Below are 13,416 nucleotides of genomic sequence, written 5' to 3' on the forward strand. Positions count from 1 at the left end.
GCTAGATAGGCATAAATTCTTCAGAAAAGTCAGAACCTTCTTTTGGGATGAGCCCTACCTCTTCAAGTATTGTCCTGACCAAATCATCCGTAGATGCATACCCGATCATAAGCAACAGAGTGTCATTAATTTCTGTCATACTCTTGCATGTGGAGGCCATTTTTCTATCAAAAAAATAGTTACAAAAATTTTTCAGAGTGGATTTTATTGGCCGACACTGTTCAAGAATGTGTACAAGTTCTGTTCAAGTTGCGATCGATGTCAAAGGTTAGGAAGCCTGTCAAGGAGAAACATGATGCCATTACATCCGATCCAAGTGTTAGAAGTTTTTGACTGTTGGGGTATGGATTTTATGGGCCCATTTGTCAATTCATTTGGTTATGAATACATCTTATTTGCTATTGACTATATGTCCAAATGGGTCGAAGCAATCCCGGCTAGAACAAATGACCATAGGACTGTTGTAAAATTTTTGAAAGAAAACATATTCAGTCGATTTGGGATGCCACGAGCAATCATCAATGATGGGGGTTCTCATTTTTGTAATAAAGTTATGGCAGGATTAATGAAGAAATATGGTGTACTGCATAAGGTTGCAACACCATACCATCCCCAAACCAATAGTCAAGCCGAGTTAGCCAATAGGGAGATTAAGCGCATATTGGAAAAGACTGTTACTGCTAATTGTAAGGATTGGTCCTTAAAACTAGTAGACGCTCTTTGGGCGTATAGGATAGCTTACAAAACAATTTTAGGAATGTCTCCTTATAGACTAGTATATGGTAAATCTTGTCATCTGCCGGTGGAAATTGAGCATAAGGCATATTGGGCAATTCAAAAGATTAACAAGAGTCTAACTGAAGCAGGTCTATCTAGGAAGCTCCAATTGAATGAGCTTAAGGAAATTCGAAACGAGGCATTTGAGAATGCATGATTGGCCAAGGTTCGCATGAAATAATTACATGATCGACGCATCATTCGAAAAAGCTTTTAGGTAGGGCAACAGGTACTCTTGTATGATTCTCGATTGCATCTATTTCAGGAAAATTGAAGTCTCGATGGGTCGGCCCCTTTGTAATCAAGTCCATCTCAGGATATGGGGCATTTGAGATAGAAAATCCGGAGTCAATATAGCTTTTAACAGTCAATGGTCATAGGTTGAAACCATACCAGGGTAGTGTTGAGGAGAATGAAGGAGTTGTGGATTTGGATGATCCACCATCATCTGATGAATAAGGGAAGTTTCATGTCGTCTGAGAATCTGACGTTAAAAGACCACATTTTCATTTAGGTTAAATGGATGTCTCTAGATCTGAAAAAATTAAAAAAAATAAATAAAAAAATAAAAAAATAAAAAAATAATAAAATAAAACAATAATAATAATAATAATAATAATAATAATAATAATAAATAAAAGAAGTATATATATATATATATAAGTTGTTCCTTTTTTGCATTACTTAATTAACTTTGATTCAAATAGTGTTTCTCTGTGTGCAGTCTAAATAATTTTTTTTGCATACAAGTTTATGCATTGAAGACCACCAGGTATGCCTATGTTCTATCATTTTATTGCCGATTGAGGACAATGCGCAATTTAAGTTGGGGGGTAAGGTGTACTTGATTTATTGGTGTTTGAAATTGATCCATTGTGTAAATAATTTTGTTGGACTCGATAATATTGTCTTATGTGATATGTACGATTTTATTGGGCCCCTAAAAAAAAAAATTTATAAAAAAAAAAAAAAAAAAAATAATAAGAATAATAAAAAATAAAAAATAAAAATAAAAAATTTGAATTGAGAGAGACAGAATTAACGTTGGTAGTAGCCATTTTTCTCGGGCAGTGCAATCACACTACCCTATAAAGGAAGAGGTACACCGCCAAATGTTGAAAAATGAGGCACCAAGCGTTGAAAAATAGATGCCAAGCCTGACCCTACAATTATGGCATGCCTCGAGCCGAGTGTAGAATAGTGATGGTCATTGCTCTATTGCTCTATAAGAGACTCCATATCTGTATGAGGCAAGCCACCCTTCTTTGAGATCAGTCTTCTCTCCTTTGTGTTATTCTCCGATTAGGTACTCTCATCCCTTTTGTAAAGTTTATAGTTATTTACTTTCTTATTATAGTTATCTATAAAAAAAAAAAATGGATCTTTATCTCTCAAAACTTCGCAAGTATTATCCATCTCTCCCGCAGAATGATTTGAAAAAAATTGATACTGCTAGGTGTAAAAGACTTAGGCTGTTAATGCGTAATAACATCCCTGAAGATATTCATTGGCTGATCGAAGCAAAAGTTAGATTAGCTGGTGAAACTTCACCTAGTTTTAAGCATTTTCTAAGCTTAGGGAAGAGTAGTTTTGCGAAGAAAAGAAGAGCGAAAAGAGTGAATGGTTGTTACAAATGTGCTCGATGGACCTGTAACACACGATGCAAATCTGTGGGGTTTACGTCCATAAATCGAGAAGATAAAATTAGTTTCATAAAGGATGGCCTGAGTAAGGAGTCTTTGGATGATATCCGATTGACTCTTGAGACGCATCCAGTTCAGAAGTGATCACCAACGCTATAGTCTTGGGAATCTGACTAAAAACGACCATGTTTTCCAATCTATAAGAAAATTGGATGGGAAGCCTGTCCCCACTTCATAGAAAGTGTTTAAACCATTTCTGGACGTAAAACTAGAGGAAGATGTGAGCCACAATCACAACTATTTATAAATATGCATGATTTTGGTTTATGTTTATTTCTTATTGAATTCCTATATAGCTACTTTTGATCATCAAACTTCTTTCCAGGACATACAAAAGGAACAAACATGGGCGGCCAGTTAGTTTATCGAATCAACACCATATGTGTACTTTGTGGCTCTCAACTTGGGGGCGATATTTGTTACGCACTTGCAGCGAGCGAACTTGGCCAAAAATTGGGAGAGAAAAAAATTAACTTGGTATATGGGGGGAGAAGTCGTGGATTGAATGGTTATGTTTCACAAGCTGTACATCTTGGAAAATCATCCGTGGTAGGTGTAATTCCAATCCCTTTAGCTAAACCACATATTTTCGGGATTACACGAGGTCAACTTATAGAAACGACTTCTATGTCTGAGCGCATGGCTTGTAAGATTTATCAGTCAGATGCCTTCATTGCTTTACCAGGAGGTTTTGGAATACTTGAAGAAGTCTTTTGTATAATCTCCTGGGCCAAGAGTAATCTCTATACCAAACCCATTGGACTTTTAAATGTTAACCATTTTTTCGATGGGTTGCTCCCTTTTCTTGATCAGGCTGTGGAGCAAAAGTTCATTTCTCTTTCAGCAAGAAAGATTCTCATTTCTGCATCCTCTATTGATGAGGTGCTAGAGAAATTATACGCTTATGTTCCACAATATGATCCTTATGAGCCTCGGATAGATTGGTCTAAGGCAATCAGTAACAAGCGCCAAAGGGGTCCGATTAATTTAAATTTATCACTGTGAGGAGTGCTCTTTATTAAGATGGCTGAGTAAGGAGTACTTTTTGTACTTTTGAGACGCATCTAATTATTGTATAACTTACAGGATTTTTCTTGGTTGTGTTCTAAAAAAAAAAAAAAAATTGTGGAATGTTGTTAGCAAAGTCTTTGATAAGATGGCTGAGTAAGGAGTACTTTTTATACTCTTGAGACGCATTTTGCTTATCTTATGACTTGTATGAAATTTTTATTTTGGTGTGAAAATATAAATATATATCTATATGATATGCTCATTTGTTTGTTTGAGTTTTAGCAGTTCACAGTAAATCTATGGACTTGTGGAGTTACAGGTATTCCTAACAACTCTATTTTATTACTGCAATTTAGGTTAGGGGGTGTAAGGTCTAGTTTTGAATTATCTGGTTCATGTTTAATTGTGAGTTTGCTATTGTTTGCTTGTAGTCCTTTGTGAATTAGTTATCTTTATCTACTCTTATTAAAAAAAAATATATATATATATATGTTTTAAATAACGCTATTCCTAAATCTTTGGAGTTATGCACTGATAGCTGGCTAAGTTTGCAATACGAAACATGAATGCATTGATTTCTTATTTGAAAACATATATGCATTAGAATAAGTAATTTGCATTCATCAGGGATTCAAAATTTAAAACTTGGTTATCAGTCATAAAGTCAAAGGTAACAGTAATTAGCTGATTAGTACACTGTATGATCCCTCAACAGAAGTGAAGACTATTACCCAAGTGAGTGTTTGAGCCTAATAACCGTTAATTTTGAGTGAAATAACACTTACTCTAAATATGCTCTCTTGTTTATCTTATCTTTTCAATGACTTCAAAATATCAATTTGCTTTGAATGTCTTGTATGATAGCGGATGAATTTGACTGGTTTCAAACTCCAAATTAGATGACTGAGTATCATCGTTTTGTAGAAGCATGATAGGGGGATCAATTTTTTTCATTTTAAACCTATTAAACCTTTTTATTTCTTTAAATTTACCTCTCTTGCTAGCCCATTTGAGCCATTTGTAGTACAACTTCTTTCGTTACCCTCGTTTAACCCATAATCATATGAATTTTGTCTAAATTGGTGTGATTTTGGGAATTAGTCTGTCTAGCTATTTTCATATTTAAAAAAAAATAAATAAAAAAAGAAGAAATTCTCTTAGCTATTCAGCACAATTGTTTCAAAATAAATGCTGAAAAAAAAAAATCCCGACACACCCTTTGCACACTCTACATTTTCTTTGACAACCCGTATTAACCTCATAGCCCCATTACTAGGGGTGTTCAAAAAAATCGGTGCACCGCGGAAACCAGCAAAACCAAACCAAACCAAATCGAACCGAACTGGTCGTTTTTTTTTTTTTTTTTTTGCGGTCCAAAACGGTTTGGTGGTTATACAAACTGCACGGTTTGCGGTTTGTATGGTTAGCGGTTTGGTTTAAAACCAAACTGCCCAAGAAAATATAAAAAAAAAAATAAAAAATATATTATTATAAAAATCACCCCAACAACCCCTACAACCCTTATTATTATAAAAATTTTATAATAATATATAACAAGTTTATAATAATATATAACTATTATAATTGCCAATAGATTATAATAGTTTATAATAATATATAATTATTCTTTCCAATATTTTTATACTATATTATATGTTGTTAATAGTTATTTTCAAACCGTGGTAAACCGCACCAAACCAGACTGCAAATGCGGTCTGGTTTGGTGTGGTTTGGCCGCACCAAAATCAAACCGCGGTCTGGTTTGATCAGAAAATCACACTAGCGATTTGACTTGTTGAAAATTGTTCAGACCGGCCAAACCGCACCATGAACACCCCTACCCATTACAACCCAGTCTGGTCCCTCTTGATGCTATAAATCATGTGATCTCAGAATTCGAGTTTGGAGTAGGGAATCATGTTTAAATTCAGAAGTTACTCATCTAGAGCATTATTCCAGTCATGAAGCTATGTCAATTTTCCTGTTCTTTCATGAAAATACATTCCTTGTATTTGGGATGATAACGAGTTTTGAACTTGTTCTGCATTTACTCTTATAATGGTGCACCACCTTGTGTGTACACCTGAGGAATCCTTTTTATTGGAGGGAAAATCCATAGTAAGGTTTGAAGTCAAAACTTCAAGGGAGTAAGTCTGTGTGTTGGTTATCCTAATTGCTATTCTTGAGATTGTATGACCTTTAACCAAAAATCTGATTTAGAATGCTAAATTATTTATTCGATTTTATGCATTTCGGTTTTGAATTTGAAATTTTTACATTCATACAGTTATTGTGAATAAAGCTTGGCATGTGTATAGTCTGATTGCTAAGGGACTAGTAATGTTTAAGTTGGGGGGTATGATTAGTGGTTAATTTTGTAAAAAATTTGTTATAATTACACATTTCTTTTGATCTTAAAAATGGCTTAAATTAGATATTAATATATATTTTATGGTTATATGCAAGTTTAAATTGAAAAATGAATGAAATGAAGTTCTAAAGTAAAATTTAAAAATAATAATAATAATAATATATAAAATTATATATAATACATATACATAATTATATGCGTGCATGTAATATATATATATATAATATAATCTAATATATATATGTGCCATGTGTAATGCATATATATAATATATAATTTATTAATAACATTAATTTTTTTTTTTTTGTAGGCATGAAGAAGGTGGGCTTGAAGAATTAAAGTCCATAAAGAATTAAAACCCATGAAGAATTAAGACCTAACATGAGCAACCCATAAAAGATACCATTTGGAGAAGGCCCAAGGATTATTTTTAATCCTAATGAAGATCAAAAATCAATTTATAGAAATTTATTTTTATTTTTTTAATGTGAGTGCTTTATTAGGTGTGTTTTTTTTTATCTAAAATCCATTTAACTTTATGAGTGCTTTATTAGGTATGTATTTTAGCTAAAATTCATTTAATATTAGGTGTGTATTATAGTTAAAATCTATTTAATTTTAAGTGTGTGAGTGCCCATTAGATATAATTATGTCTAGTTGAATAATTGAAATTGTGTGGTTTGTATTGCATCTTGTGGCCTATAAATAGTTCACTTGATTGCATTTGTAAGTGTGATTATTATTCTTGAATCAAAGTTTAGTTGTTTCCTTATAATTCTCTCTTTGAGAATTGTTCTTGTTCTTTCTCATTTTCTTTAGTATTTTCTCTTGTGATGTTACTTCATTTCTTTCTTCTTTTAAGTTCTTATGTCATTTATTGTTACTTTATTATTTACCGCCTAAATGGCCGGTTAATTTATGCCATTAAATTTATGCAATTTTAATTATTGTCTTTTAATTATCCACCGCCTAAATGGCCGGTTAGTTTATGCTTTTAAATTTCTTTAATTTTAATTCTTGTCACTTAATTGTTCACCGCCTAAATGGCTGGTTAGTTTCTACTATTTTAATTCCTGTCATTTAAATTCTATTATTTAAATTATGTCATTTAAATTACTATCAATTAATTTTCAAATGGAGATGAGTAGCTAAATCTAATCTTGGGTTAAGGCAAGGATAGTGTCCAACGCCAATGATTCCCAAAGAAAGCTGCGCTTTAAATGAGTAATATTAATTTAAACTTCAGTATGAGTGTGTTTAAATTATTGAGAAATCACTAGATTTGGATTGGAGTGTAAGCCTAACTTAGAGCTTTCAAGTCACGCATGAGAGTTACTAGAACTGGAAACGCTATCATACCCAAACACGGATGATTAATTTAGTTGTTTTGTGTATTAATTGCAATTGAATTTATGGTAGTTGCTTAAATTAGAATCCCGCATATCATGTATGGGGATTACTTAAACTAGAACTATCATCATCTTTAATTGCATTTAATAACAAACTCTCATATATGAAATTAAATTAATTTTGCCAATCATTTATGCTAAAATTTGGGAATCAACTGGTTGGTACTGAAATTGTCTTAACTCAATTACTATCTAATTTCATATTCTCACTTTAAGTATTTATTTCAATTACTACCTTACTTTATTTCCTAATATCTGTTGTTTAAAAAACCATAAAAAAACTTTGTTGCCAATTTGTCCAAATGTGTGTGTGCTTGTGTGTGACATTCTTTTTATTTTGCCATAAATAAATCTCTCAGTGGATGACCTGGACTCATTCAAAAAATATAAATTTAAATTTGGACTACAACTGCACTCGTACACTGACGAGTATAAACTTCTCATCTAAATAAGGAAAAAAATATAAATTTTTTATTGTGTTTTAATTGTAGGGTGAGAGTGCAGCCAATGGTGTTGAGCACAATTGGATAAAATGAAGCATTTTCTGGGAATTGCCATATTGGAAAAATAATCTGATCCGACATAACTTAGATGTCATGCATATTTAGGAAAATATTTTTGACAATCTTTTTAATACAGTTATGGATTTGAAAGGAAAAACTAAAGATAATACCAAGGCTATAATGGACCTTAAAGAATATTGTAGGCGTAAAGAACCTGAACTAATAGATCGTGGCGGGGGCAAATATTGGAAACCTAAGGCTCAATACACGTTCACAAGGGAATAAAAGTTAAGTGTTTTTATGTGGATAAAAGAACTTAAGCTCCCTGATGGATATGCTTCTAGATTAGGTAAGTGCGTTGATATGAGAAACACAAAGTTATTTGGGTTGAAAAGTCATGAATGCCATGTTCTCATGGAGCGATTACTTCCAACGGCATATGCAGCATTACTAGATCGAATTTGGAATCCGGTCACTGAGTTATGCAGTTTTTCAAAGATATTTGCTCAACAATATTGAGAATTGAATACTTAGATGTCATGAAACAAAATATACCCATCATTTTATGCAAATTAGAGTGTGTATTTCCTCCCGAATGATTTAACCCATTGGAGCATCTTCCAGTGCACTTAGTTTACGAAGCAAAGGTGGGGGGACGAGTACAATATAAATGGATATATCCGTTTGAAATGTACGCCTAATATAATTTGAATCGTCAATTTTTAAAGATAATAAAATTCTTTTATATTGAGGAGATTTTCGAATGATTTAGGTTTCTCAATACTTTAAAGAAGAAGGTCTGTAATAAAACTCGTGTAGAAGGATCCATATGTGAGGCATATTTAATTGAGGAAACGTCTACATTTGGTTTATATTATTTTGCATTAAATGTTCCATCAAGAAGAACGAGAGTCCCTTGAAATGACGATGGGGGAGATTCTTTATATCCACAAATTTTCGTATTCAATTATTCAGGCCGTGCTGCGGGAGCAATGAAAATCAAGTGGATGGATGAGAAAGTGTTTGAAGCCGCCAAATTATATGTCTTGTTGAATACTCCAGAGGTCGAAACTTATATCGAGTAAGAATTAAAATTTAAATAAATATATTTATAAGTTTATTCTTGGTTCATATTAAATGATTGATATATCATTTAAATTTTTCAGCATGTACACCAATCTATTGCATCAACTATATTCAAATATCACAGACGCAGAAATAGACAAAGAAATCGAGAAACATTTTCCTAAGTGATTCCATCATCAAGTATGTTACTTCATATTAGATTATTTTTTAATTGAATTTTAAAAATACATTAAGTGATTCAAATATTTTATCAGGTAAATTCGAATACTCAAGTTGTTACAGATCCATTAATTCAGAAGATAAGATGGTGACCGACTCCAAACGTGCGGTATTGGGCAATGTATTTCGTAAACGAATATAAATTTCATATCGTCAAATGGAGTACTAGTAGATCTACGGAAAATTTTGGTATTTGCGTGCCTAAGATAGGGGTTGGATCCTCAAAGACCTATTATTATGAATTTTTTTTAGATATTATTGAATTGAAATATACAGACCTACCAATTAAAAGGGTAGTTATGTTCAAATGTGAATGGTATGATCCAAGTCTTAGGGGAACCAAAATCCATGAAAAGTATGGTATTATCATGGTTCGATCATCAAGAAGGTATAAGAAATATGATCATTTCATTTTTGCTCAACAAACTAAATAAGTGTGTTACGTGTCGTACCCTAGCACCTGTCGTGATAAACGTGATTGGATAGTTGTTTTTAAAACAAAGGCACGACCTACAATAACGGCTCCGAGGCTAATATGGAAGAACCTTTCCAGAAGGATGAAATATCAAAACTCCCGCAAATTGATCAAAATGATGACCTTAAAGGTAGTTTACAAGATTTAGATGGGATAGTCGAGGAAATAGATGTTTCAAATATTATTCAGCAAGAAGAAGATGATGATGTAGAGGAAAAATCTATATTAGAAGACGACGAAGAAGAGTTATTGTCTGATGACATAGATAGTGATGAATTTGTAGAAGCATATTAATATATTTATGAATACATGTGAATTTAAATATATATTATGATATAATATCTTTTGTATTTTTTAATGTCTGTGACCTTGTACATTTTATCGTGTTTTTTTATTTCATGTAATTTCAAAAACAGATGTTAGGACATTCATCTCCCGAACCAAGCATGGGTAGGGGTAGAGGAAGATGTCGATCTTGTAGGGATACACCTTCCCCAGATCCTAGTAGTGCTAGTTCACAGTCTTCTCCTTCTGTCTCCACACATGTTGTTTCGTCTACTTCTTTATATCCTCAACCATCGCACCTACATGCTTTCATTCTCATGCCTCAGTTCCAACAACTATTCCCCTCTATGCCATATCATATGGGTTATACTACAGTCCCACCCATATCCCACCCACCTGAGACTGCACCACATTTTGTCCCTTATCCTGGTTCTACTTTTCATCCCATAGGAGATTCATATCCATACTCATTTATGCCGACACCACATGCACATCCTTCGACATATTTTCTTGCGCAGAATGTTGACTCGACTCCATTTGAGCCAATTAATACCGATTGAGCTGATCACCAAGTAGAGTTATCCTGCAATCAGAACTGTGATCAGTGAATATCTTATATATATTATTTTTAATTAATTATTTGTGATTCTTTTACATATAAATGCAATTTCTTACATGATAAATATTGGTTTTACAGTTTTTTCCTTGAGGTTGGCCCACCAGGTGTGCAGTTCGAGATTTGAAAGAGACGGTACACTGAAGCTTGGCTTCATTGGGATGACGTGCCTAAATTAACACGATGGATGTGGCTAGACGAATTTAGCGTAAGTTTAATTGCAATTCTTAATTATAAAAAGTTTTAATTTAAAATTGTATACATATTTATTCATTTTTAATTTCTTGTAAAAGGAGTTTAAGTTAAAAATTTTATTTTTATTTTATCTTTTAAAATTATTATATAAAATAATTTTAAAAAATTGTTTTTTTAACATTTTAAAAATTTTTATTTATATAAATTATTAATAAATATAATTTTTTATTTACGTTTAAATTTTCTTTTTTATTTTACATTTGATAAGCAACGGGTTGTTTACTTGTCGAAATTTATTTTTGACGAAAAGGAAGCCTGTTGCTAATCAGGGACGGGTACCGTTTCCGTCGCTGAATCCGTCGCAAAACGTCTCCATCGCTAAATTTTAGCGACGGAAATTTTCATCATTAAAACTCTGATTTTTTATAATGTATGCATTAAAAGATTTGTGAGTGATCTGATTTGCGTCCTAAACTTATTTTTCTCTTTGCAAGTCTCTTGTAGACACCAAGAGATAACTCTCTTTCATCTTGATTGAGACATTTTATCGCAGAAAAAAAATCATTATTATATCTTAATAATAATAGTGTAAATTCAACATATAATAATGATTTTTAAAATTTAATTGAACATACAATTTTTATTAGAAAGAAATTATTTTTAAAATAAATTCACAAAATGTCTCCTTATTTCTTATGAAAGTATTATGAAAACCATTTCTAAACTCTATAAATGCTCATATTCGTGCTTTGGCGGCGACGAATGGCTACCTGAATAGACAGAGAAAGAGAGCGAGTGGGATCGACAGAGAGCGAGAAAGGGGCAGAGAGATGAAGAAGACGATTGCCCACACGAGCCATCGCTATCCCCCAAACCCAAATCGACGCCTGTGCCGCGCCCCCCGACGCCATAGCTGGGCACCCGCATGAGGAAGGCGAGCGAGCGACCGCTCGCCTCCCACACCGTAGGCTCAAATCTGCCCGCCCCACACCTAGCCACTACTATTGACAGCCCCCCTAACCTCTGTCGACGCCTCCCACGCAGTTGATGACCACCAACAGAGAGAGCGAGAATGAGAAAGAGGTAGTGAGCGGCAGGTGGTTGGCGAGAAGAAAGGAAGAAGAAGATGGTGTTGTGGTGGTCGCTGGTGACGAGAAGGGAGGAAGAAGAAGATGAAGAATATGGGTCTGTGGCGGTCGCTGGCGACGAGAAAGAAGGAAGAAGAAGATGAAGGTGCTGCACACACCTCAATCGCGTGTGTAACACACGTGCTGACCCAAGTATTTATCTGGTTCAAAATTGGAAGTTGAGGGACCTAATAGGTCCTTGTTTAAGTTAAGGGGGCTAAATGGTTAAATGATGAAATGTGAGGGAGTTGTTTATGCATGCCATTTTTTATTTTTATTTATTAATTTTTTAAAAAGAATTGAAAACATCGTTTAATTTTACTAAATTTGTATTCAACATCAAATTCATACTATGGGTAAAAAAATATTATTGGTAGACCTACATTAATTCAATCATTACAATTATTAGTTATAAATTAGATGAGTAATTTAATTAAATATTAAAAATAACCTAATATTTTTTTTTTAAAATTTACATTAGACCCATGAAAAATGTATTATAAATTTATATTAGACTCCATCTCAAATTATCTATGTTAAATAAAAATGGTTGGAGATACCATGTTAGTTGAAAAGTAACAAAAATAAAATAAAGACAGCCATAGCTTAACTGTTAATCAATAATCACAACACAACAATCAACAAATTAAAGCCAAAAAAATACCCACACAAGAATACAAAAACCTGAAAAACAACATATGTTATACACCAAAAAAAAAAGTTAAAAGTAAAAAAAAAATCAAAGTTATCGAACATAGATGTTGCTATTGGTATCTGCAGTCTGTCAAGCGGCGAAGCCTGAAGATTGAAGTTGAAGGCTTGAAGCGAGGCTGCAAATCACACTATAAGTTTGTGAAAATTGAGTCTAAAGCCTGAACTCTAAAGCAAGCAAGCACGTACGCCAGAAAGAGAGAGAGAGAGAGGGGGGGCACTGAGAAGTGAGAAGAAGAACATGTAGTGAGCTAGTGACCCAGATTGTAGAGAGAGAGAGAGAGTAGAGAAAAGTGGGTTTAATTGGGATTTTGAGAGTCAAAGAGAGAGAGAGAGAGAGAGAGAAGGGAAGGGGGAAGTGAAAAGTGAGTTTAATATGTGGGTTTAAGAATTTGGAACTGTGAATACACTACAAAATTGGACAGACAACGGTATAAAATTGGACAAAGAGCATGGGAAGGAAATATAAAATTAATGTTTTGTGTTTAATTTTTTAATAAAATATTTATTATTAAAAATATATATATAAAAATTATAAAATTTTGAAAGTGGGGCCTTTCACAATTGGGGGCCTCGCCTATTTGGCCTTACATTAGGGTTGGCTCTTATAAATCATGTGTTTTTCATCATCAAAATCAATACAAAAGTAAAATAACACTTCTATTCTTTCTTAGGCTTTGATCATATTAACGATAGTTCTAGACTCTAGATCCAAACGATAATTTCAAAGTTAGAACATTCTGAATGATGAAAACGGTGGCAATAGTTAGGCAAAGTCGATGACAATGGTAAGTTTCTCTCTCATCTATGATGAATCCATATATATTTTGGGTTCATTTTCCTTCTAGATCTGAAAAAACCAAAGATTCTAAATTGTGGGACAAATGTGATGGTTTGGCAAGGAGGACTATAACATCTCGCTCTTCTG

Source organism: Diospyros lotus, chromosome 12 (genome assembly GCF_014633365.1).
Source record: "Diospyros lotus cultivar Yz01 chromosome 12, ASM1463336v1, whole genome shotgun sequence".
Classification (NCBI taxonomy): domain Eukaryota; kingdom Viridiplantae; phylum Streptophyta; class Magnoliopsida; order Ericales; family Ebenaceae; genus Diospyros; species Diospyros lotus.